A 23,137-nucleotide genomic window follows, 5' to 3' on the forward strand; every position below is an offset into this window, starting at 1 on the left:
GGAGTAGGAATATTTTAGAAAATACAAAAACATTTGAAAATTTGAAAAAGCCAAAAACATGATAAAATTCAAAATTTGAGTTTTTGTGTAAAAAGAGGAAATGATAGCACATAAGTAGACAATCACAGTACGCTAAAGAAATGGAAAGTTTTAATGTGATAAATGGTCTCACTGATGATATGCTAGTAGATTTTTACACACTTAGTAGATTGTATTCGAGATATAAATCTAAATTTCAAACTTACTTATTTCGTGGGGAATATCTCTCGGATATATAGGTAACCCCTGAAATCTTGTTTGAAGGGCTTTCTATTTCTGACATACTAGGTCTTTGTGCGTGGTGATATCTGAGGTATTATACATGGACTTCTGATTTTGCGGAAGCAATAGCCTACTCCTCGTATAATATTTTGCAAAAGCTTTAATCTTTAAAGCCAGCCCCCTGCTAAAAAAAATTGAGAAATATCGAAAGATTTGTATCAATGGCAGTTGAAGAAAAGATCCCCAAATGGGACACATCTGAAAGTCAAGCCGTCATCTCTTTGCTGAACGGAAGTTCTGACCTGAGCTCTCACGGTTTCGCATTTACCCGTTTACAGATATCATTAGTGTACATTCACCTGTAAGACTGAATATAGAAGTCTGGATACATGAGTATATTCTGAGGTGGGACACGCGAATAAGTTTAAGTGCTTAAAACATTAATCTCGTATCTCGAATCAGTTGACCTTTGTGTGAAAATTTAAGTGGACAAATATACTGACAATCTAAGTGAATTGTTTAGAACTTAAAGTGTTTAAGGCTCAACGGTACTAATGATTTGTCAAAAACTGATATGATCCTCTGACGCGAACTCAAACAAAAATATAGTCTGTAAATATTTCTCTAGTGCTTTATGTTTTCAGAAAGAATCCAAAAAGATTTTGATTTTACTTTAGTTTCGACAACCGATGTCTGAATGCTGAGTTTCAAAATCTAAGTATGCTGATCGTGTTTCTGAAAATAAAACAAGTTCATTAATTTGAAACTTGATGTTTTAAAATTAAAAATCAAAAACAGTTTGTGAAATCTCCAAAGTCATTAGTTTGGACTTGGATGATAAACTGTGAGGGATTTGAATGCTTATATTGTTAAAGAACCAGTTTCCGATCCTGTTCGCTGAAACTGCAAATCTTGGAAAATTGTTGATAGGGAGAATGTTTAAGAGAGAGCCAGATTATAATTTCTGGACAATTTCAAAAGATTGTTACTTATAAATGTTTGAGAAATTGCAGATACCAGATTACGATCCCGGCAGCTGAGTCTAAGGGGGAGTCTGAAGACAAGCTTGACGCAAGGGGGAGCTTGTAGACCGGAAAGCTAGGTGTCGATCCCTAAAGCACGGAAGCTTAACGAAAGGGGGAGCCTGAAGAAAGTTGTTTATGAAAGAGCCAGAAGTAGATCCTGGTATAGCATTCAAGATGGAAGATGATGGAAGAAGATAAAGATTGATGGATACTTACAGTGTTAGATAATTTGGTAAGAGCAAAAAGACTGATCAAGACTGAAGATGTGTCATGCTGAAGATTAGACGCTAAAGACTTCGTCAACATCCAAGGGGGAGTCTGTTAGTGCACTATGTCTATTGACTTCGTCTTGTATCATGTAATGCAATAGAATTGATAGATCAGAGCTCGTAGAATAAGAAAATAGGTTTTATGAGTTTTAGGGTAATTCCGCACGAAATTACCATCTTGGTAATTCCGCTTGGAATAGGTAATATCGCTTGAACGTTAATTCCGGTTGAGATTGACAGGTTAATTCCGCACGGAATTAGCTTTAGCTAATTCCGTTTGAACCAAACCTTGTTAATTCCAAACGGAATTACACACCTATAAATACCCTTAATCTCGTTTCATTTGGAACGGAATTCTGAATTGGTACCGAAGTGCTGCCAATTTGTCTCGAGGTGCTGTAAGACTATTATATCATTAATAGAGACATATTAAAGTGAATCAAGCTGTTTTCACATCCGTTTCACTGATTCCGCCTTTGATTCGGATCCAAACTCTTCTAAACAACTCATTCGGGTCATACAGCGATCCTACAGCCGTCGCCCGATAAAAAAGTGAATTTCATACCCCCCCATATTGTACTCTTGAAATCCCCCATAAAACTGTTGAAACACATAGCTCCACTCGCATCGAATTGTGAATTAAACCTTTCTTCGGGGAATCTTACCTCATTAAAATCTCCCAACATTATCCAAAGACCCGTAATTGAACTTTTTACTTCCAACAATTCCTCCCACATCCTTCTCCTATTTGCTTTTAACGTTGACCCATATATATTTACAATAACTAAATCCACTTCCTCCCCAACGATCCTACCCTTTAACAGTATGAAGTTTTGGTTTCTAACCTCTAACTCTTTCTTAAACACACTTGGATTCCATAATGATAATAAACCCCTGATCTTCCTTTCGCGTCTATTTTAACAAACTCGAAACTTGTGTTATCCCAAAATCTCCTAATTTTACTTGGGGGTAAATCCCTGAATTGGGTCTCTTGAATGGCTAAAAAAGATAAATTGTACTTACCTAATAATCATCTGACTTAAGCAGATTTCCCTGCCCTTCCTGCCCCCTTAATGTTGATGGAGCCAAAATTCATTGTTGCCTAACTTCCTCCTGGTCTTCGGCCACTGTGATCTTCACAGTCGTCTCATGTTTCGACAGATCGACTCCGATTAATTTCCCAATAGACAATGTCGCCTCTACTTGTCTATTTTCTCCGTATTTGACTCGTGATTCTCCTCTCCTCCATCTCTTGCTAATTCGACTGACTCCTGTTGTTTTGACTCCGAGACTTCCTCTTCTTCCCACTCCGAGTTCAAGTCGTCCTCTAGGCTATTTCCATTGTGCTCATAACTGTTAAAAACTTCCACTGTGAATATAGAGTAATTTAAAGATAAATGTATGTGTAAATATATAGAGTAATTTAAAGATAAGGGAAGGCTAGACAGAAAACCCTTAAGTTTTTAGAAAACTCTGGAAACTCAAATCTCCCCCCATTTCTACCCAACCTCCCGACATTTTTTTTTTGAAAAAAATAACACATGTAATATACATGTTTTAAAGTGTTTTGGGCAAAAAAAAAAAAAAAAAAACAAAAAAGCGCCGAAGGGATGTTTTTAAAAAAAATAAACAAATTTCAGCAATGTCCGGTTGCCTAACATGTGTTAGGCACAAAAGACAGAAACTTGCTGATTTTTTTTTAAATCATTCCTTCGGCGTTTTTTTGATTTTTTTGGCCCAAAACTTTTAAAAACATGTATATTACATGTGTTATTTTTTTCAAAAAAAAAATGTCGAGGTTGGGTTTTCTAGGGTTTTCTATATATATAGGGTTTTCTATATAGCTCTCCCCTTTAAAGATAAATGTATGTGTGAATATAGGGTTAATGCTAATTAATGTTAACTAGAATTACGACCCGCCGCAATGCGGCGGGGATTCTTTAGTTATAACTAAATCGATTTATGACGCGCACGTTATGTTGAACCTGTCAAACGGGAAAAAATAAACGAAACGTAAAAACGTTAAACTAAAGACGCACGTTGCGATGTGTTAAGTCACAAAATTTAGAACGAAGCATAAAGCGAAAAATTTGCGGAAAACAAAAGCTATAAAGGACCAAAGCTGAAAGTAAAAAAAAGTTGTGAGGATAGATTGCAAAAAATAAAAAGTTTTGTGTTAAAAGTAAAAAAAAAAAACAAATAGTTTTGGGTTAAAAGTAATTTATGAAATACTTTTGGGTGAAAAGTAAAAAAAACATTTTTTTAAAAAAAAACCCCCAAAAGCGAACGTTTTAACAACCATATGCATAACCATTTTTTGTTTGAAAAACCCCTAAAGCCAAGATTACCACACATAAGTAAAAAAAATCAAAGTGGTTCAATTGCAAAAGATGAAAACTTTTGAATTAGAAGTAAAAAATCAAATTAATCAAAGGGGTTAAATCGTATAAGATAGAAACTTTTGAATTAGAAGGGAAAAATTAAATTAATCAAAAGGGTTAAATTAACAAAGATTAAAACTTTAAACTTAAATTATCAAAGATTAAAAGTTTAGGGTTAAAAAGGAAACAAAGATTAAACTTAAAACTTAAATTGTTAGAGATTAAAAGTTGAAGGTTAAAAAGGGAAATTCTATTTTTTTTTGAAAAACTCCCTAAACATATATTACAACACATATATACATATTCAACTTGCTTCTTTATAAGAATAAAATAAAATAAGTACGTAACAAAAAGTGATGAGTCGAGACAAATGTTAATTTTGTTATTCTTTTATTATATGTATATCGTATATGTATTGATTATATGTATAATATATATTGATAGCTTAGTTGGTCAGAGTTTTTTCTAAAACGACTGTTTGACAACTTCTGAATGATTAAGTGTTGAACCAATAAGAGGTCTGAACAATTAAGTGCTGAACCAATAAGAGGTCTGAACCATTAAGAACCAATATAATGCTTAACCGTTCAGAGTCAAATATCTGACCAATTCAGATTAGAGGTCTTAACCATTCAGACTCAGTATAATGCTTAAGCATTCAGAGGCATATGTCTAAACCATTCAGACATCAGTTCGCGAAACAAACAGTCTGAACCATTAAGTGTTGAACCAGTAAGAGGTCTGAACCATTAAGAGCCCATTTTAAGGTAAACAAGCAGCCCCTAAATGGTTTCTTTCTAGAGGGTCTTGAGTTATAATTCAACAAGTGTATGCCAATTATCCGGGAGAACACCACTATTCTAGCATTCAAACCCGGATAGGATGTCCGACATGTATAACCCTGCCATGTTGCAATCCAATTACACTAAAGGTTGTTCAAAGAAATATAATATATTGATGGGTGTGTGTATACATCTATATAAAGAGTGGTCGATCCAGGATTTCTTGTCAAGAAAAAACAAAATATCATAAGGATATTTTAAAGATTAACTAGTCATGAACGGTTTATTAAATAGTTCTAAGTTTTCAATAAAAAATATCTTATAACCAGTTTCTAAATAAAAGTTAGTTTTATACATGATTATTATTTAAAACGGATAGTAAAGTTGTGTTAATTATCAACCATATTCTATAATCATAGAATCTTATTTAAACAAATTATCAACCATATTAATTCTAATTTTTTTTTTGAATGGTAAATTTGTATCACTGATGGACTATTGGAGTATTATTATACCATCATCGGAATCACCCGATCACATCCATCTCCACTAGGCATAATGCATATACACCAATTCAGGAGGAAACCCAAAAAATATAGGAAAAACTCCTTGTGGGAATCGAATCCAGGACCTATTGATCCCAAAACTTTATCTCACCCCCAAGATGTCACTAGGCTATAAAGTCATTTTTTAATGGCTCAGTGGTACACCCCTCTACGGAACTCACCCACGTCCCGAGTTCGATCCCGCCCGCCCCCCCCCCCCCCCCCAAGGTCCAGCCCCCAGGCTTTTACCCCTGAGTGGGATTCAAACCCGCACCCCTCCAGAAGAAACCCTCAAGGGGGGAAAACTCCTGACCTCCTCCCAATAGGGGTGCTAAACGGGTCGTGTTCGTGGGTCGCCGGGTTCAACCCGACCCAAACCCGAAAATTTTACACAAACCCGAACCCGAACCGAACCAGAAAATCGTATCATACATAAGAACCCGAACACGACCCGAAGTTTCGTGGGTTGACCCGAATACGACCCGTTCAACCCAAATTTTTTTATTTTTTTCTGAAATTAATATATTAAAATTAAAATTAAAATTTACTTAAAAAACGCAAATGTATATAATAATATCATATTTAAATTATAAAATCTATGTTTATTTCTATTTTTAAGTTATAATCATTGCATAAAATACACACCTCATTTAATTTTTGACATAAAATATATTGTAAAAAAATATAATATAATATAGTATAAATTTGTTAAACGGGTTCACGGGTTCAACCTGAAACTGACCTGAACCCGTTTAAACTAAACTCAAACCCGCAAATTTCATGTTAGGTTCGTGTCAGATTTTCGGGTCGTCTCAGAAATTCACGCCCCTACCTCCCAACCATTTGGGCTGAGACTCATTAACCACCAAGCTATAAAGTCATGCAAACCATATTAATTTTTATGTTTTTTTTCATGTAGAATCAATGCACAATAATTGTTTCATTTTCCAAAAAACTCTCATTGTACATTAAATCAGATTAAATATGAAAGGTAAGTTCAAAAGTTGACCATCTACCCTTTCCTTTCTCAGTTTCTTTTCAATAACCTGCAATTCATCTTCTTCCTATTTTCTTCTATCTTCCTTCACTTATTTTCTCGTCCTGTCTCTCTTTTCTTTCTTATATATTCCTCTCCTATTCTTTTTGCAATAAAGTGCCTACTTAAATATACAAAGGGTGCCTTTCCTACTTTGTTTAAAACTAGTTTTCCCCGCTCACGTTGCGGGGCCCTAAGCCGAATATTTCTTTCTCATAACCTATATGTCTGTGTTTCGGTTACTGGTACATACTACTCATAACACGATCTAAAAAAAATTACATTAAGTCAACCAATTAAAACAAAGCACTACCGTACTTTTGTTAAAAAAAAACTAAAACGATGAAAAGACTATAATTTTAAACTTAGAGCAAAATTGTCATTTTTCAGGACAAATGAGCATGTGCCAGGCAGGCATGCCTGGACGAATAAAAATTACACTTATGCTTGCCCGTGTTGCGGGGCGTTAAATCGTATATTTCTTAGTTTCACAGCATGTATGCATGTATTTAGGTTACTTGTACATACTACTTATAACACGATCTCAATAAAAAAATATATTAAGACAACCAATTAAACCAAAACACTACTATAGTTTTGCTAAAAAAAAAAACTAAAACGATGACAGGTCTGTAATTTTGAGCTGATGGTAAAATACTAATTTGTTATGACCAGTAAGCGAGTGCTAGACAACTGATGCTTAACACAATAAAAATTACATTAAGTCAACCAGGTAAAATAAAACACTACAATAGTTTTGCACAAAAAAAAAACCTAAAACGATGGCAAGATCACAATTTTTTAACTGGGGAGAAATCGTAATTTTTGAAATGGGGGCAAAATTTTGAACTGAGTGCAAAATCGTAATTTTAAGCTGAGGGCAAAATCATAATTTTATTTTGATCTGAGGGCAATTCGTAATTTTGAGCTAGGGGAAAACATACTTTTATTTTGAGCTGGGGTCAAAAACGTAATTTTGAGCTGAGGGCAAAATATTAATTTTAAACTGAGGACAAAATCGTAATTTTGAGCTAGAGACAAAAACATAATTTTATTTTGAACTGAGAGCAAAAACGTATTTTTAAACCGATGGCGAAACCGTAATTTTAAACTGATGATAAATAATAAATTGTTTGGACCAACAGGAAAATACTAGACAAGTTGTCTGACACTATTCCCCTTCATCTCATTTGTATAGTATATAAATATAAATTTGTCAAATTAAATGGGTTTTTAACACTATTGAGCTAGAGTTGAGGGGGCGCCTTTGCACCCCGTAAGATGCAATTAAATCTGCCCCTGTCTATAAACATATAATAATTAAATGTATATGTATATAGGGGAGTTTTTTTTCCTAAAGTAGTGTATTTACAAAAATTATTTACCTTTTTGGATACTTTAAAAATTATTTACCTAAATGAGTACTTTTGTTTATGTATTTTTTAATTTGTTTGTCTCTCTCCTAATCAAATTGGTCAAATTCTAAATTAATGATACCTAAGTAAAAAATAGTATTTTTATTTAAAAAACTTACTTTTTGTAAATGATTATAATTTTTTATCTTATGTTTTTTAAATATATATTAAATATCTCTGTTTTAATTTTTAATAAAATACTTTAAGTTTAAAAGTAAAAATTATGTATTTAGCTTGGCTTTTATTCTACAAATAAAAATTTATTTAGTCATTACTTATTAACAGAGTCAAACAACAATTATAACAAAGTCGAACTACACTTACTTTGGACAATTATACACTACATTGAAAAAAGCACAATTACGAAATCGTAAAAGCACAATAAAAGCAATTATTCAATACACAAAATAGTAAAGAGAACAAAATTACTCTCTTATTAAACTGAGTAAATGATTAAATTAGTTTTTTCATTACTGTAACACCTCGAAATTTTGCGTCCAATAATGTATTGACACGTGTCTCGAGTTTACACGTGGTATTAAATACAGAATAAAGGACTAAAGTTGACAAACATGGAAAGTATGTAAATTCGAGGGTTAAAATGTCAACGAGGGATAAGTACATTGTACAGTAGCCCTAAATGATGCTCGTACCTTCAAACGGATAAAGCATGGATCGTACGGAACGAAATGCGGAAGAAAGTGAGAGATTACAAACTACAGGGGTTAATTGTGTCAACATCTTTAAGTTATACCTCTGAGTGACCCTTTAACATACCCGAGGCTTTGTAACAGTAAATTACGCTCACTAGAATATACGATATAAATTTCGCGAAGTTCCGTTTTAAAACGAGAAAGTTATGATCAATTTCGTATGCGAGGGGTTAGAAGCGTCAACAATGAAAGATAAGGCTTTTCGGATAGTAATTAAACTAACCGGGGACTTAACTGTCACACCCTGGCTTTGCGGAAGCGTGGTTAATTTGGTGTGACTTCTTAATACCATAGCTTAACCATAACAAAGCTATATGAATAAAAACCATGCAAGATCATCCATTCATTTAAGTTTTAAAACCAAATACAATAACATTGTATCAACGGAAACACACCCTAACGACATAAACATTGTTCAGCAAACATAAACATAAACACAGTTTAAGGACTGTGACTTGTCCAGGAAAGAGTCACATTCCCTAAACCCGGATGACCTCGTACTAGTGCAGCGGGAAAACGTGCCATACCGTGCCAGATCCTTTAATTCCCTGAAATACATGTAAGTTGAAAAATCAACAATAATGTTGAGCGAGTTCATGTGTAGTGAGTAAGTAAAACCTTTGTAAAATGTCTGTATGTATGAAAATTCCTGGTATGTAGCAATAAGGAAAAAGAGATCAATTAATGTGTAGCTAATACATTAATAAGTGAAATGGCCTAGGAAGCACTCAAACCTGTAACGCGAATTTCATACCGGTCCTTCCGGCGGAACGACATAGTCACCACATGCAGCCACACGCTGGCTCATGCGTGGGGCTCGCAACACCCGATAGATCTATCACTCATGCCTCTCGGTCCTTATACAAGGATTAATGGTCTTACGAAAATAGCCTACCCATTCACATGATCTAGGTAATAACCCTCCTTACGCTAAACGTACCATGTATAAAAGTACTTGTAACCATAGTAACATGTATTTCACCCCCGCAGTTTAGAAAACTGAAAACAGTTAAGAGAAAAGGGGGACATGAACTCACAGCGGTGCGTCTCTAACAAGTAATATTCCAAGTCAAGCAGCTGTGCAACGACCTACATGTACTAACTCTATTAGACGGACGGCCGTGCCTTAGCTTTATGGTTTAGGTGTAAGACCCAGCTTAATAAAACCAGATTTATATACATAAAAACCTTGCATTAAATGTCAAAATATTGACTGAACAAAAACTTTCATCATTTAATCCATCAAGGCACCACAAACATGTACAATTTTTACAAAATCATAACCAAGACATTAGCTACAATTGTTTACATGGTTTTTAAAACAAAAGTTATATGCGGAAGCGTTTGCTAGAGTGTTCGGTTCGAGTTGACAAGCTTGATCTTCATCCTTCACTTGGGTACCTGAAAGCTAATGTGTTCAACAAGCATTAGAGTTTTTAACTATGATAGAACACATAATTGGATTAGATTCGAAAACTTATTCAAAACAAGAAATAAACCTTCTTGTTCAAGGCTCCACCGTAATTTACGGTATCACCGTAAATTACGGTGACTTCTGAACGTTTGGGGTTCTACCGTAACACAGTAGGTATCCACCGTAACAGAGTTGCAGGTCACCGTAAATTACGGTACCACCGTAATTTACGGTGGACTCTGCACATAACTCCCTTGTTAAAAATGCAGGATTTTGCTGGTTCTTTATGATACGAGACATCATACTTTCACATAAATCATTAGACGGTTAGGCTAGTTCTTCATGTTTGTATTTCGGTCATCACATTACTCAATTATAACTTAATTGGGCATGTAACGGGAGTTAGCATTCACTCTAAATTGCAAGATTTCTATTTAATCTTTCATACTACGATCATGCATTCAATCCAAAACGTAACATCTATAACAAGACAAGGTTTATGAGTTCATCTATGGTGCTCGCTACACGGCCTACGCTTCAAATGGTATTCATACAATACAATAAGTCATGCTTCGTGTTTATTTCCAGAACTTGTTTGACCCGTTTAGGTGCTGAAATTAGACACCTTACGGATGCTCAATTTTCATGTTTAGAACTTGTTTAAGGCAATAGCCGATTTCATGATATAATGGAAATTCTTGGTACTCATACTTTCCTTTCTTTCAAACAACGCATAAGGCTAATAATAATTATAATGTGATGAAACAATAAAATTTCATACCTTTAAAGCGCGCCTTTTCCTCGTGAATTCCCCTCGGCTTGTCCGCTAGATGAACCGGACTCTTTGCCTAGAAAATTCAGTTTTTACAACATGTTTAGAACTCCTTTCATGACCATAATCACATCATTATGGATCATTATCAAATCTGCGTTTTTATCCAAATTTAACATTTAAGTTCTCACTTAGGCATTTCAACAAACACCTAGCGGGTCAGATTTTTCCTACAGTCATTACCAAGTTCATGACTTTATGATTTGACATCAAATATCACTATAATAGCAAATTTTTGCATACATTTAGTATCAATATCACTGGAATTACTTCTTATAATGAAATTTATACTAGGATTACACTCAAAATCCTAATATTCATCATCAACATACAAAACCCATAACTTAACATCTATGGATTCATGGAATTTTCCTGAATTAGGGCATGATTTCACATATAGTTGTCTAGGTTTTAATCCTAGACACTATATCATCTTTAATCTAACTAATTACTATCATGCATCAACAAAATTTCAGATTTGCTAGATTCATGAGAATTTCAAGTAGTGAATTCTCACAAAATTTTACATACCTCTTAATCCTCTTGCGATGAGGAACACAATTCTAAGCTCGGATTTCGTTTTGGTTAGGATTTGAGCCTTCAATTTGCAAGAAATTGTGATGTTAGGGTTTTGGAACAATGGGGGTCGCCCCTTTCTCTGCTTCTGTCGACCAGACCACCAATTTGGTGTGTTTGGCTGAGTTTTGTTACTACTAGTGACATTTCTTTGGGTTTTTGACAAGTCTAGCCCCTTTACTATGATTTTTCTTTAGTTTTAATTATTTTAACCATAACATGCATTAATTCAAGACTTGGAATTTAACTAGGTTAAATTCCTAGTTGGTAAACTCTTGTTTATTTATTCTTTGAACTTGATAATATACGGGTTTATGTTTTTGGGGTGTTACAAGTCCACCCCCCTTAAAAGGGGTTTCGTCCCCGAAACCGAATTACGTACCAAATAATGTAGGGTAGAGACGCCGCATCTCCTCTTCGGGTTCCCAAGTAGTGTCTGACCCTTTTCTGTGGTCCCATTTGACCTTGACTTGATGTATCACTTTGTTCCTCAAATTTTTCTCTTTACGATCCAAAATCGCAATCGGTTTTACTGCATAGTTGAGACTGTTATCCACTTCGATGTCATCGTAGTGGACATGAGCGGTCTCGTCGGCCAAACATTTCCGGAGATGTGATACGTGAAATGTGTTATGAATCCCACTCAACTCTTCGGGTAATGCAAGTCGATAAGCTACCTTACCAACTCGTTCAATGATTCTAAATGGCCCAATGAATCTCGGGCTCAACTTCCCCCTTTTTCTGAATCTGATAATACCCTTCCATGGGGAAACCTTTAGCATGACCATATCGCCAACCTGAAACTCGATTGGTCTATTTCTTTTGTCTGCGTATGCCTTTTGTCGGTCTTGAGCCGCTTTCAAATGTGTCCGGACTATGTCAATTTTCGCATTTGTAGCTCGGATTACATCAGTTGGTGCTAGCCCTCGCGGGCCCACCTCTCCCCAACATACCGGAGTCCGACACTTTCTGCCATATAATAGCTCATACGGGGCCATTTTAATGCTCGCGTGATAGCTATTATTATATGCGAATTCGACCAAGGGTAAATGGACATCCCAACTACCCCCAAAGTCAATGATGCAAGCCCGTAGCATATCACCCAATGTTTGTATTGTTCTTTCGCTCTGCCCATCCGTTTGTGGATGATAAGCAGTGCTAAGGAACAATTTAGTTCCCATCTGTTCTTGGAATTCACGCCAGAATTTCGAGGTAAACCGAGTATCTCTGTCTGATACAATGGATATCGGTACCCCATGTCTTGCTATGATTTCATTGGTGTATACCTCCGACATTTTCTCAGATGTATACGTTTCACGAATCGGAATAAAGTGGGCGCTTTTAGTTAATCTATCCACGACCACCCAAATAGCATCAAAACCACGACTTGTTTTAGGTAGTTTAGTCAATAGGTCCATCGTGATTTGTTCCCATTTCCAAACCGGAATTTCTAACGGTTGGAGTTTACCATACGGCTTTTGGTGTTCCGCCTTGACTTGTAGGCATGTCAAGCATTTTTCCACGTATTTCACAATGTCTCGCTTCATTCCGGGCCACCAATAGTTTTGCTTCAAGTCATGATATATTTTGGTCGCCCCCGGGTGAATGGAATAACGGGATTTATGAGCTTCATCAAGTAGAAGCTTCTTAACACCACATGTGTTAGGAACCCAGATTCTATTAAAACGAGTTCTTAGGCCGTGACCGCCCACTTCAAGGTCTTTAACTTGACCAATAATTCTTTCCCTTTTCCAGTTTTCCGCCTTTACAGCTTCATCTTGTGCTTCTCGAATTCGTTCTAGTAAACTTGAAGTCACAACCAGTTGCATTGATCGTACCCGAATCGGGGCATAATCTGTTTTGCGACTCAGCGCATCGGCAACTACATTGGCCTTACCGGGGTGGTAATGTATTTCGCAATCAAAGTCCTTGACGGTTTCTAACCACCGCCTTTGCCGCATGTTTAATTCCTTCTGGTCGAAGAAATATTTCAAGCTTTTATGGTCGGTAAAGATTGTAAACTTAACTCCGTACAAGTAATGTCTCCATATCTTTAAGGCAAACACCACCGCTGCCAATTCTAAGTCGTGAACCGGATATTTATTTTCATGAATCTTCAATTGCCTCGAGGCGTAGGCGATGACCTTGCCTCGTTGCATTAACACGCATCCGAGCCCCAATTGAGAAGCATCCGAGTAAACCACCATGTCTTCAGTCCCTTCCGGTAAGGTCAGTACCGGAGCGTGGGTCAACTTTTCCTTAAGCGTTTGGAAAGCTTCCTCTTGCTTAATACCCCACACAAACTTTTCCTCCTTACGAGTTAATTTGGTCAAGGGTAAGGCAATTTTGGAGAAATCCTGTATGAATCTCCGATAATATCCCGCAAGCCCTAAAAAGCTTCGGATTTCCGAGGGATTTCTTGGAGGGTTCCATTTCGTCACAGCTTCTATTTTTGACGGATCTACTAGTACTCCATCAGCACTAATAAGATGCCCAAGAAACTGTACTTCCCGTAACCAGAAAGCACACTTCGTGAATTTTGCATATAGCCTTTCTCGTCTAAGTGTGTCTAATATTTCCCGCAAATGACACACGTGCTCGGCTTCACTCTTTGAATATACCAGAATGTCGTCGATAAATACAATTACCGACTTATCTAGCATGGGTTTGCAAACCCGGTTCATGAGGTCCATGAAAGCCGCGGGCGCATTGGTCAATCCGAAAGGCATTACAAGGAATTCATAATGCCCGTACCTCGTACGGAAAGCCGTTTTGGGTACGTCCTCCTCCTTGACTTTCAATTGGTGATAACCGGATCGGAGATCAATTTTGGAAAACCAACTTGCTCCTTGCAGTTGGTCAAATAAATCGTCAATTCTTGGAAGTGGGTATCGATTCTTCACCGTGAGTTTGTTTAACTCCCGGTAATCGATACACATGCGCATACTGCCATCTTTCTTTTTCACGAATAAGACTGGTGCGCCCCACGGAGACACACTCGGTCGGATAAATCCCTTGTCAAGAAATTCCTGAATTTGAGACATCAATTCTTGTAACTCCGACGGTGCAAGTCGGTATGGCGCCTTGGCCACGGGTTTCGCGCCCGGAATCAACTCGATTCCGAACTCTACCTCCCGTTCTGGCGGTATCCCCGGTAGTTCTTCCGGAAACACGTCTTCATAATCTCGCACGACTGGTACATCCCCAATTTTGAGGAGTTCCTTCTCCGTTTCGCTCGCATATACCATAAAGGCCTTGCATCCATGTTTCATGAGTTTGCGAGCTTCTGGCACTGAGCATATCACCGGGTTACCTCCCTTTTCTCCATATATTGTAACTTGCTTTCCGCTAGGAGAAGTTAGTTTTATTTCCTTTCGGAAACAAACCACTTTTGCGTGGTAACGGGATAGCCAATCCATTCCCACTACCACTTGGAATTCTCCCATCGACATCGGGATCAAGTCTATTGCATATTCCTCGTCATCAATATTCATCGTGCAGTTTTTACATACATCACAGACAATAAAGCTTTTATTATTACCTATCTCTACCTCTAAAGGCATAGGTAATTTTGTTAGAACAAATGAGGGGTGTCGAATAAACCCATATGAAACAAAGGATTTATTCGCACCAGTATCAAATAACACACGTGCGGGAATTGAATTTATAGTGAATATACCTGAGACCACGTCAGGTTCGACCTTTGCTTCAGCAGCGGTCAATTGAAAGGATCTTGCTTTGGCTTTTGCGGCTTCACCTTTTGAGTCTTGCCCTTCTTTCTTTCCCGCCAATTCTGGGCACTCCGATCTTTTATGACCCGTTCGGTAACAGTTGTAACAAACGGTCACTTTTTCCGGGCATGATATAGCCATATGTCCCGTTTTTCGACAAATAGGACAAGGCTTATCTTTGAAGCGACATTCACCCTTATGATTCTTGCCGCAGATTTTGCAACTTGGTGTACCGCCCTTTGCATCTGATTTCTTTGACGTTTCATTCGTTCTTGCTTTCTTGGTAGGGCTTGGATTTATATCCTGTGCCCTTCGTTCACCTCGCTCTATACTCTTCTTCAACTCAATCTCCCTTTCCCGAGCAGCATTGACAATCTCGGTAAGGGTCTCATACTTTGAAGGGGTTATGAACTCCCTGTATTCAGCGCTCATCATATTATGGTAGTAATAGACTTTTTGTTCTTCGTTCGTGATCAGATCGTCACAGAACTTCATTTTGTCCATAAACACCCCCGTGATCTTGTCTATGGATTCACCCTTGTGTCTGAGTTGCATGAACTCTTCCTTGATCTTGTTTATAACCGCTTTGGGGCTATGGTGTTTAAGAAACGGCGTCTTAAACTCCTCCCACGTCATGGCCTTAGCCGCTTCGTTTCCAATCTCTTTCTTCTTATTATCCCACCAATCCTTCGCTTGACCTCTTAACTGACCCGTACCATAAGCTACGTAGTCATTTTCATCACAATGTGTTCTCTCGAACACTCCCTCGATATCGCCTATCCATCGCTGACACACGATTGGATCAACTTCCCCATTATAGATAGGCGGTTTACAAGCTATGAATTCCTTGTATGAACAAGGTTTTCGTTCCCCGGATTTTTCCTTTGCTAGATTTGAATTATCTTCTAGCTTCTTGATTCTTTCTTCTACCACTGATAAAACCGTATTTTGGATTTTATCAATGAAGTTCGACAAGCTGTTTTCGATCGCCTTTCCAACTTCTTCGGCAATCACTATTCTCATCTGTTCGGTGACTCTTGGCACCGCATCTCCGTCACCTCCGCTTGCCATCTTTGATACTGAAATGTTTACATATATTGTTAAACATTTCGTTTGTAATACATGTTTTACTTGTTTTGATTTGATCAAGTTCGCAACTTGACTCAATCATTCTTGTCTCATGCTTTTCTCGTGTTTGAGTGTGCTTACACATTCTTGATTCTATTATTCTTGTTTCATGCTTTTCTTGTGTTTGAGTGTGTTTATACACTCTTTTCCATGTATATTCTTTCGTGAATTATTTCTATACTTCTAAATTTTACTTAAGCAATAACTCTTACCGGATGTTGATCAAGCTTGAACCGAACACTTATTGGCAACCTTAAGCTCTGATTACCAACTTGTAAGACCCAGCTTATAAAACCAGATTTATATACATAAAAACCTTGCATTAAATGTCAAAATATTGACTGAACAAAAACTTTCATCATTTAATCCATCAAGGCACCACAAACATGTACAATTTTTACAAAATCATAACCAAGACATTAGCTACAATTGTTTACATGGTTTTTAAAACAAAAGTTATATGCGGAAGCGTTTGCTAGAGTGTTCGGTTCGAGTTGACAAGCTTGATCTTCATCCTTCACTTGGGTACCTGAAAGCTAATGTGTTCAACAAGCATTAGAGTTTTTAACTATGATAGAACACATAATTGGATTAGATTCGAAAACTTATTCAAAACAAGAAATAAACCTTCTTGTTCAAGGCTCCACCGTAATTTACGGTATCACCGTAAATTACGGTGACTTCTGAACGTTTGGGGTTCTACCGTAACACAGTAGGTATCCACCGTAACAGAGTTGCAGGTCACCGTAAATTACGGTACCACCGTAATTTACGGTGGACTCTGCACATAACTCCCTTGTTAAAAATGCAGGATTTTGCTGGTTCTTTATGATACGAGACATCATACTTTCACATAAATCATTAGACGGTTAGGCTAGTTCTTCATGTTTGTATTTCGGTCATCACATTACTCAATTATAACTTAATTGGGCATGTAACGGGAGTTAGCATTCACTCTAAATTGCAAGATTTCTATTTAATCTTTCATACTACGATCATGCATTCAATCCAAAACGTAACATCTATAACAAGACAAGGTTTATGAGTTCATCTATGGTGCTCGCTACACGGCCTACGCTTCAAATGGTATTCATACAATACAATAAGTCATGCTTCGTGTTTATTTCCAGAACTTGTTTGACCCGTTTAGGTGCTGAAATTAGACACCTTACGGATGCTCAATTTTCATGTTTAGAACTTGTTTAAGGCAATAGCCGATTTCATGATATAATGGAAATTCTTGGTACTCATACTTTCCTTTCTTTCAAACAACGCATAAGGCTAATAATAATTATAATGTGATGAAACAATAAAATTTCATACCTTTAAAGCGCGCCTTTTCCTCGTGAATTCCCCTCGGCTTGTCCGCTAGATGAACCGGACTCTTTGCCTAGAAAATTCAGTTTTTACAACATGTTTAGAACTCCTTTCATGACCATAATCACATCATTATGGATCATTATCAAATCTGCGTTTTTATCCAAATTTAACATTTAAGTTCTCACTTAGGCATTTCAACAAACACCTAGCGGGTCAGATTTTTCCTACAGTCATTACCAAGTTCATGACTTTATGATTTGACATCAAATATCACTATAATAGCAAATTTTTGCATACATTTAGTATCAATATCACTGGAATTACTTCTTATAATGAAATTTATACTAGGATTACACTCAAAATCCTAATATTCATCATCAACATACAAAACCCATAACTTAACATCTATGGATTCATGGAATTTTCCTGAATTAGGGCATGATTTCACATATAGTTGTCTAGGTTTTAATCCTAGACACTATATCATCTTTAATCTAACTAATTACTATCATGCATCAACAAAATTTCAGATTTGCTAGATTCATGAGAATTTCAAGTAGTGAATTCTCACAAAATTTTACATACCTCTTAATCCTCTTGCGATGAGGAACACAATTCTAAGCTCGGATTTCGTTTTGGTTAGGATTTGAGCCTTCAATTTGCAAGAAATTGTGATGTTAGGGTTTTGGAACAATGGGGGTCGCCCCTTTCTCTGCTTCTGTCGACCAGACCACCAATTTGGTGTGTTTGGCTGAGTTTTGTTACTACTAGTGACATTTCTTTGGGTTTTTGACAAGTCTAGCCCCTTTACTATGATTTTTCTTTAGTTTTAATTATTTTAACCATAACATGCATTAATTCAAGACTTGGAATTTAACTAGGTTAAATTCCTAGTTGGTAAACTCTTGTTTATTTATTCTTTGAACTTGATAATATACGGGTTTATGTTTTTGGGGTGTTACAAGTCCACCCCCCTTAAAAGGGGTTTCGTCCCCGAAACCGAATTACGTACCAAATAATGTAGGGTAGAGACGCCGCATCTCCTCTTCGGGTTCCCAAGTAGTGTCTGACCCTTTTCTGTGGTCCCATTTGACCTTGACTTGATGTATCACTTTGTTCCTCAAATTTTTCTCTTTACGATCCAAAATCGCAATCGGTTTTACTGCATAGTTGAGACTGTTATCCACTTCGATGTCATCGTAGTGGACATGAGCGGTCTCGTCGGCCAAACATTTCCGGAGATGTGATACGTGAAATGTGTTATGAATCCCACTCAACTCTTCGGGTAATGCAAGTCGATAAGCTACCTTACCAACTCGTTCAATGATTCTAAATGGCCCAATGAATCTCGGGCTCAACTTCCCCCTTTTTCTGAATCTGATAATACCCTTCCATGGGGAAACCTTTAGCATGACCATATCGCCAACCTGAAACTCGATTGGTCTATTTCTTTTGTCTGCGTATGCCTTTTGTCGGTCTTGAGCCGCTTTCAAATGTGTCCGAACTATGTCAATTTTCGCATTTGTAGCTCGGATTACATCAGTTGGTGCTAGCCCTCGCGGGCCCACCTCTCCCCAACATACCGGAGTCCGACACTTTCTGCCATATAATAGCTCATACGGGGCCATTTTAATGCTCGCGTGATAGCTATTATTATATGCGAATTCGACCAAGGGTAAATGGACATCCCAACTACCCCCAAAGTCAATGATGCAAGCCCGTAGCATATCACCCAATGTTTGTATTGTTCTTTCGCTCTGCCCATCCGTTTGTGGATGATAAGCAGTGCTAAGGAACAATTTAGTTCCCATCTGTTCTTGGAATTCACGCCAGAATTTCGAGGTAAACCGAGTATCTCTGTCTGATACAATGGATATCGGTACCCCATGTCTTGCTATGATTTCATTGGTGTATACCTCCGACATTTTCTCAGATGTATACGTTTCACGAATCGGAATAAAGTGGGCGCTTTTAGTTAATCTATCCACGACCACCCAAATAGCATCAAAACCACGACTTGTTTTAGGTAGTTTAGTCAATAGGTCCATCGTGATTTGTTCCCATTTCCAAACCGGAATTTCTAACGGTTGGAGTTTACCATACGGCTTTTGGTGTTCCGCCTTGACTTGTAGGCATGTCAAGCATTTTTCCACGTATTTCACAATGTCTCGCTTCATTCCGGGCCACCAATAGTTTTGCTTCAAGTCATGATACATTTTGGTCGCCCCCGGGTGAATGGAATAACGGGATTTATGAGCTTCATCAAGTAGAAGCTTCTTAACACCACATGTGTTAGGAACCCAGATTCTATTAAAACGAGTTCTTAGGCCGTGACCGCCCACTTCAAGGTCTTTAACTTGACCAATAATTCTTTCCCTTTTCCAGTTTTCCGCCTTTACAGCTTCATCTTGTGCTTCTCGAATTCGTTCTAGTAAACTTGAAGTCACAACCAGTTGCATTGATCGTACCCGAATCGGGGCATAATCTGTTTTGCGACTCAGCGCATCGGCAACTACATTGGCCTTACCGGGGTGGTAATGTATTTCGCAATCAAAGTCCTTGACGGTTTCTAACCACCGCCTTTGCCGCATGTTTAATTCCTTCTGGTCGAAGAAATATTTCAAGCTTTTATGGTCGGTAAAGATTGTAAACTTAACTCCGTACAAGTAATGTCTCCATATCTTTAAGGCAAACACCACCACTGCCAATTCTAAGTCGTGAACCGGATATTTATTTTCATGAATCTTCAATTGCCTCGAGGCGTAGGCGATGACCTTGCCTCGTTGCATTAACACGCATCCGAGCCCCAATTGAGAAGCGTCCGAGTAAACCACCATGTCTTCAGTCCCTTCCGGTAAGGTCAGTACCGGAGCGTGGGTCAACTTTTCCTTAAGCGTTTGGAAAGCTTCCTCTTGCTTAATACCCCACACAAACTTTTCCTCCTTACGAGTTAATTTGGTCAAGGGTAAGGCAATTTTGGAGAAATCCTGTATGAATCTCCGATAATATCCCGCAAGCCCTAAAAAGCTTCGGATTTCCGAGGGATTTCTTGGAGGGTTCCATTTCGTCACAGCTTCTATTTTTGACGGATCTACTAGTACTCCATCAGCACTAATAAGATGCCCAAGAAACTGTACTTCCCGTAACCAGAAAGCACACTTCGTGAATTTTGCATATAGCCTTTCTCGTCTAAGTGTGTCTAATATTTCCCGCAAATGACACACGTGCTCGGCTTCACTCTTTGAATATACCAGAATGTCGTCGATAAATACAATTACCGACTTATCTAGCATGGGTTTGCAAACCCGGTTCATGAGGTCCATGAAAGCCGCGGGCGCATTGGTCAATCCGAAAGGCATTACAAGGAATTCATAATGCCCGTACCTCGTACGGAAAGCCGTTTTGGGTACGTCCTCCTCCTTGACTTTCAATTGGTGATAACCGGATCGGAGATCAATTTTGGAAAACCAACTTGCTCCTTGCAGTTGGTCAAATAAATCGTCAATTCTTGGAAGTGGGTATCGATTCTTCACCGTGAGTTTGTTTAACTCCCGGTAATCGATACACATGCGCATACTGCCATCTTTCTTTTTCACGAATAAGACTGGTGCGCCCCACGGAGACACACTCGGTTGGATAAATCCCTTGTCAAGAAATTCCTGAATTTGAGACATCAATTCTTGTAACTCCGACGGTGCAAGTCGGTATGGCGCCTTGGCCACGGGTTTCGCGCCCGGAATCAACTCGATTCCGAACTCTACCTCCCGTTCTGGCGGTATCCCCGGTAGTTCTTCCGGAAACACGTCTTCATAATCTCGCACGACTGGTACATCCCCAATTTTGAGGAGTTCCTTCTCCGTTTCGCTCGCATATACCATAAAGGCCTTGCATCCATGTTTCATGAGTTTGCGAGCTTCTGGCACTGAGCATATCACCGGGTTACCTCCCTTTTCTCCATATATTGTAACTTGCTTTCCGCTAGGAGAAGTTAGTTTTATTTCCTTTCGGAAACAAACCACTTTTGCGTGGTAACGGGATAGCCAATCCATTCCCACTACCACTTGGAATTCTCCCATCGACATCGGGATCAAGTCTATTGCATATTCCTCGTCATCAATATTCATCGTGCAGTTTTTACATACATCACAGACAATAAAGCTTTTATTATTACCTATCTCTACCTCTAAAGGCATAGGTAATTTTGTTAGAACAAATGAGGGGTGTCGAATAAACCCATATGAAACAAAGGATTTATTCGCACCAGTATCAAATAACACACGTGCGGGAATTGAATTTATAGTGAATATACCTGAGACCACGTCAGGTTCGACCTTTGCTTCAGCAGCGGTCAATTGAAAGGATCTTGCTTTGGCTTTTGCGGCTTCACCTTTTGAGTCTTGCCCTTCTTTCTTTCCCGCCAATTCTGGGCACTCCGATCTTTTATGACCCGTTCGGTAACAGTTGTAACAAACGGTCACTTTTTCCGGGCATGATATAGCCATATGTCCCGTTTTTCGACAAATAGGACAAGGCTTATCTTTGAAGCGACATTCACCCTTATGATTCTTGCCGCAGATTTTGCAACTTGGTGTACCGCCCTTTGCATCTGATTTCTTTGACGTTTCATTCGTTCTTGCTTTCTTGGTAGGGCTTGGATTTATATCCTGTGCCCTTCGTTCACCTCGCTCTATACTCTTCTTCAACTCAATCTCCCTTTCCCGAGCAGCATTGACAATCTCGGTAAGGGTCTCATACTTTGAAGGGGTTATGAACTCCCTGTATTCAGCGCTCATCATATTATGGTAGTAATAGACTTTTTGTTCTTCGTTCGTGATCAGATCATCACAGAACTTCATTTTGTCCATAAACACCCCCGTGATCTTGTCTATGGATTCACCCTTGTGTCTGAGTTGCATGAACTCTTCCTTGATCTTGTTTATAACCGCTTTGGGGCTATGGTGTTTAAGAAACGGCGTCTTAAACTCCTCCCACGTCATGGCCTTAGCCGCTTCGTTTCCAATCTCTTTCTTCTTATTATCCCACCAATCCTTCGCTTGACCTCTTAACTGACCCGTACCATAAGCTACGTAGTCATTTTCATCACAATGTGTTCTCTCGAACACTCCCTCGATATCGCCTATCCATCGCTGAAACACGATTGGATCAACTTCCCCATTATAGATAGGCGGTTTACAAGCTATGAATTCCTTGTATGAACAAGGTTTTCGTTCCCCGGATTTTTCCTTTGCTAGATTTGAATTATCTTCTAGCTTCTTGATTCTTTCTTCTACCACTGATAAAACCGTATTTTGGATTTTATCAATGAAGTTCGACAAGCTGTTTTCGATCGCCTTTCCAACTTCTTCGGCAATCACTATTCTCATCTGTTCGGTGACTCTTGGCACCGCATCTCCGTCACCTCCGCTTGCCATCTTTGATACTGAAATGTTTACATATATTGTTAAACATTTCGTTTGTAATACATGTTTTACTTGTTTTGATTTGATCAAGTTTGCAACTTGACTCAATCATTCTTGTCTCATGCTTTTCTCGTGTTTGAGTGTGCTTACACATTCTTGATTCTATTATTCTTGTTTCATGCTTTTCTTGTGTTTGAGTGTGTTTATACACTCTTTTCCATGTATATTCTTTCGTGAATTATTTCTATACTTCTAAATTTTACTTAAGCAATAACTCTTACCGGATGTT

The sequence above is a fragment of the Helianthus annuus genome, chromosome 10 (assembly GCF_002127325.2).
Source record: "Helianthus annuus cultivar XRQ/B chromosome 10, HanXRQr2.0-SUNRISE, whole genome shotgun sequence".
NCBI classification, from domain to species: Eukaryota; Viridiplantae; Streptophyta; class Magnoliopsida; order Asterales; family Asteraceae; genus Helianthus; species Helianthus annuus.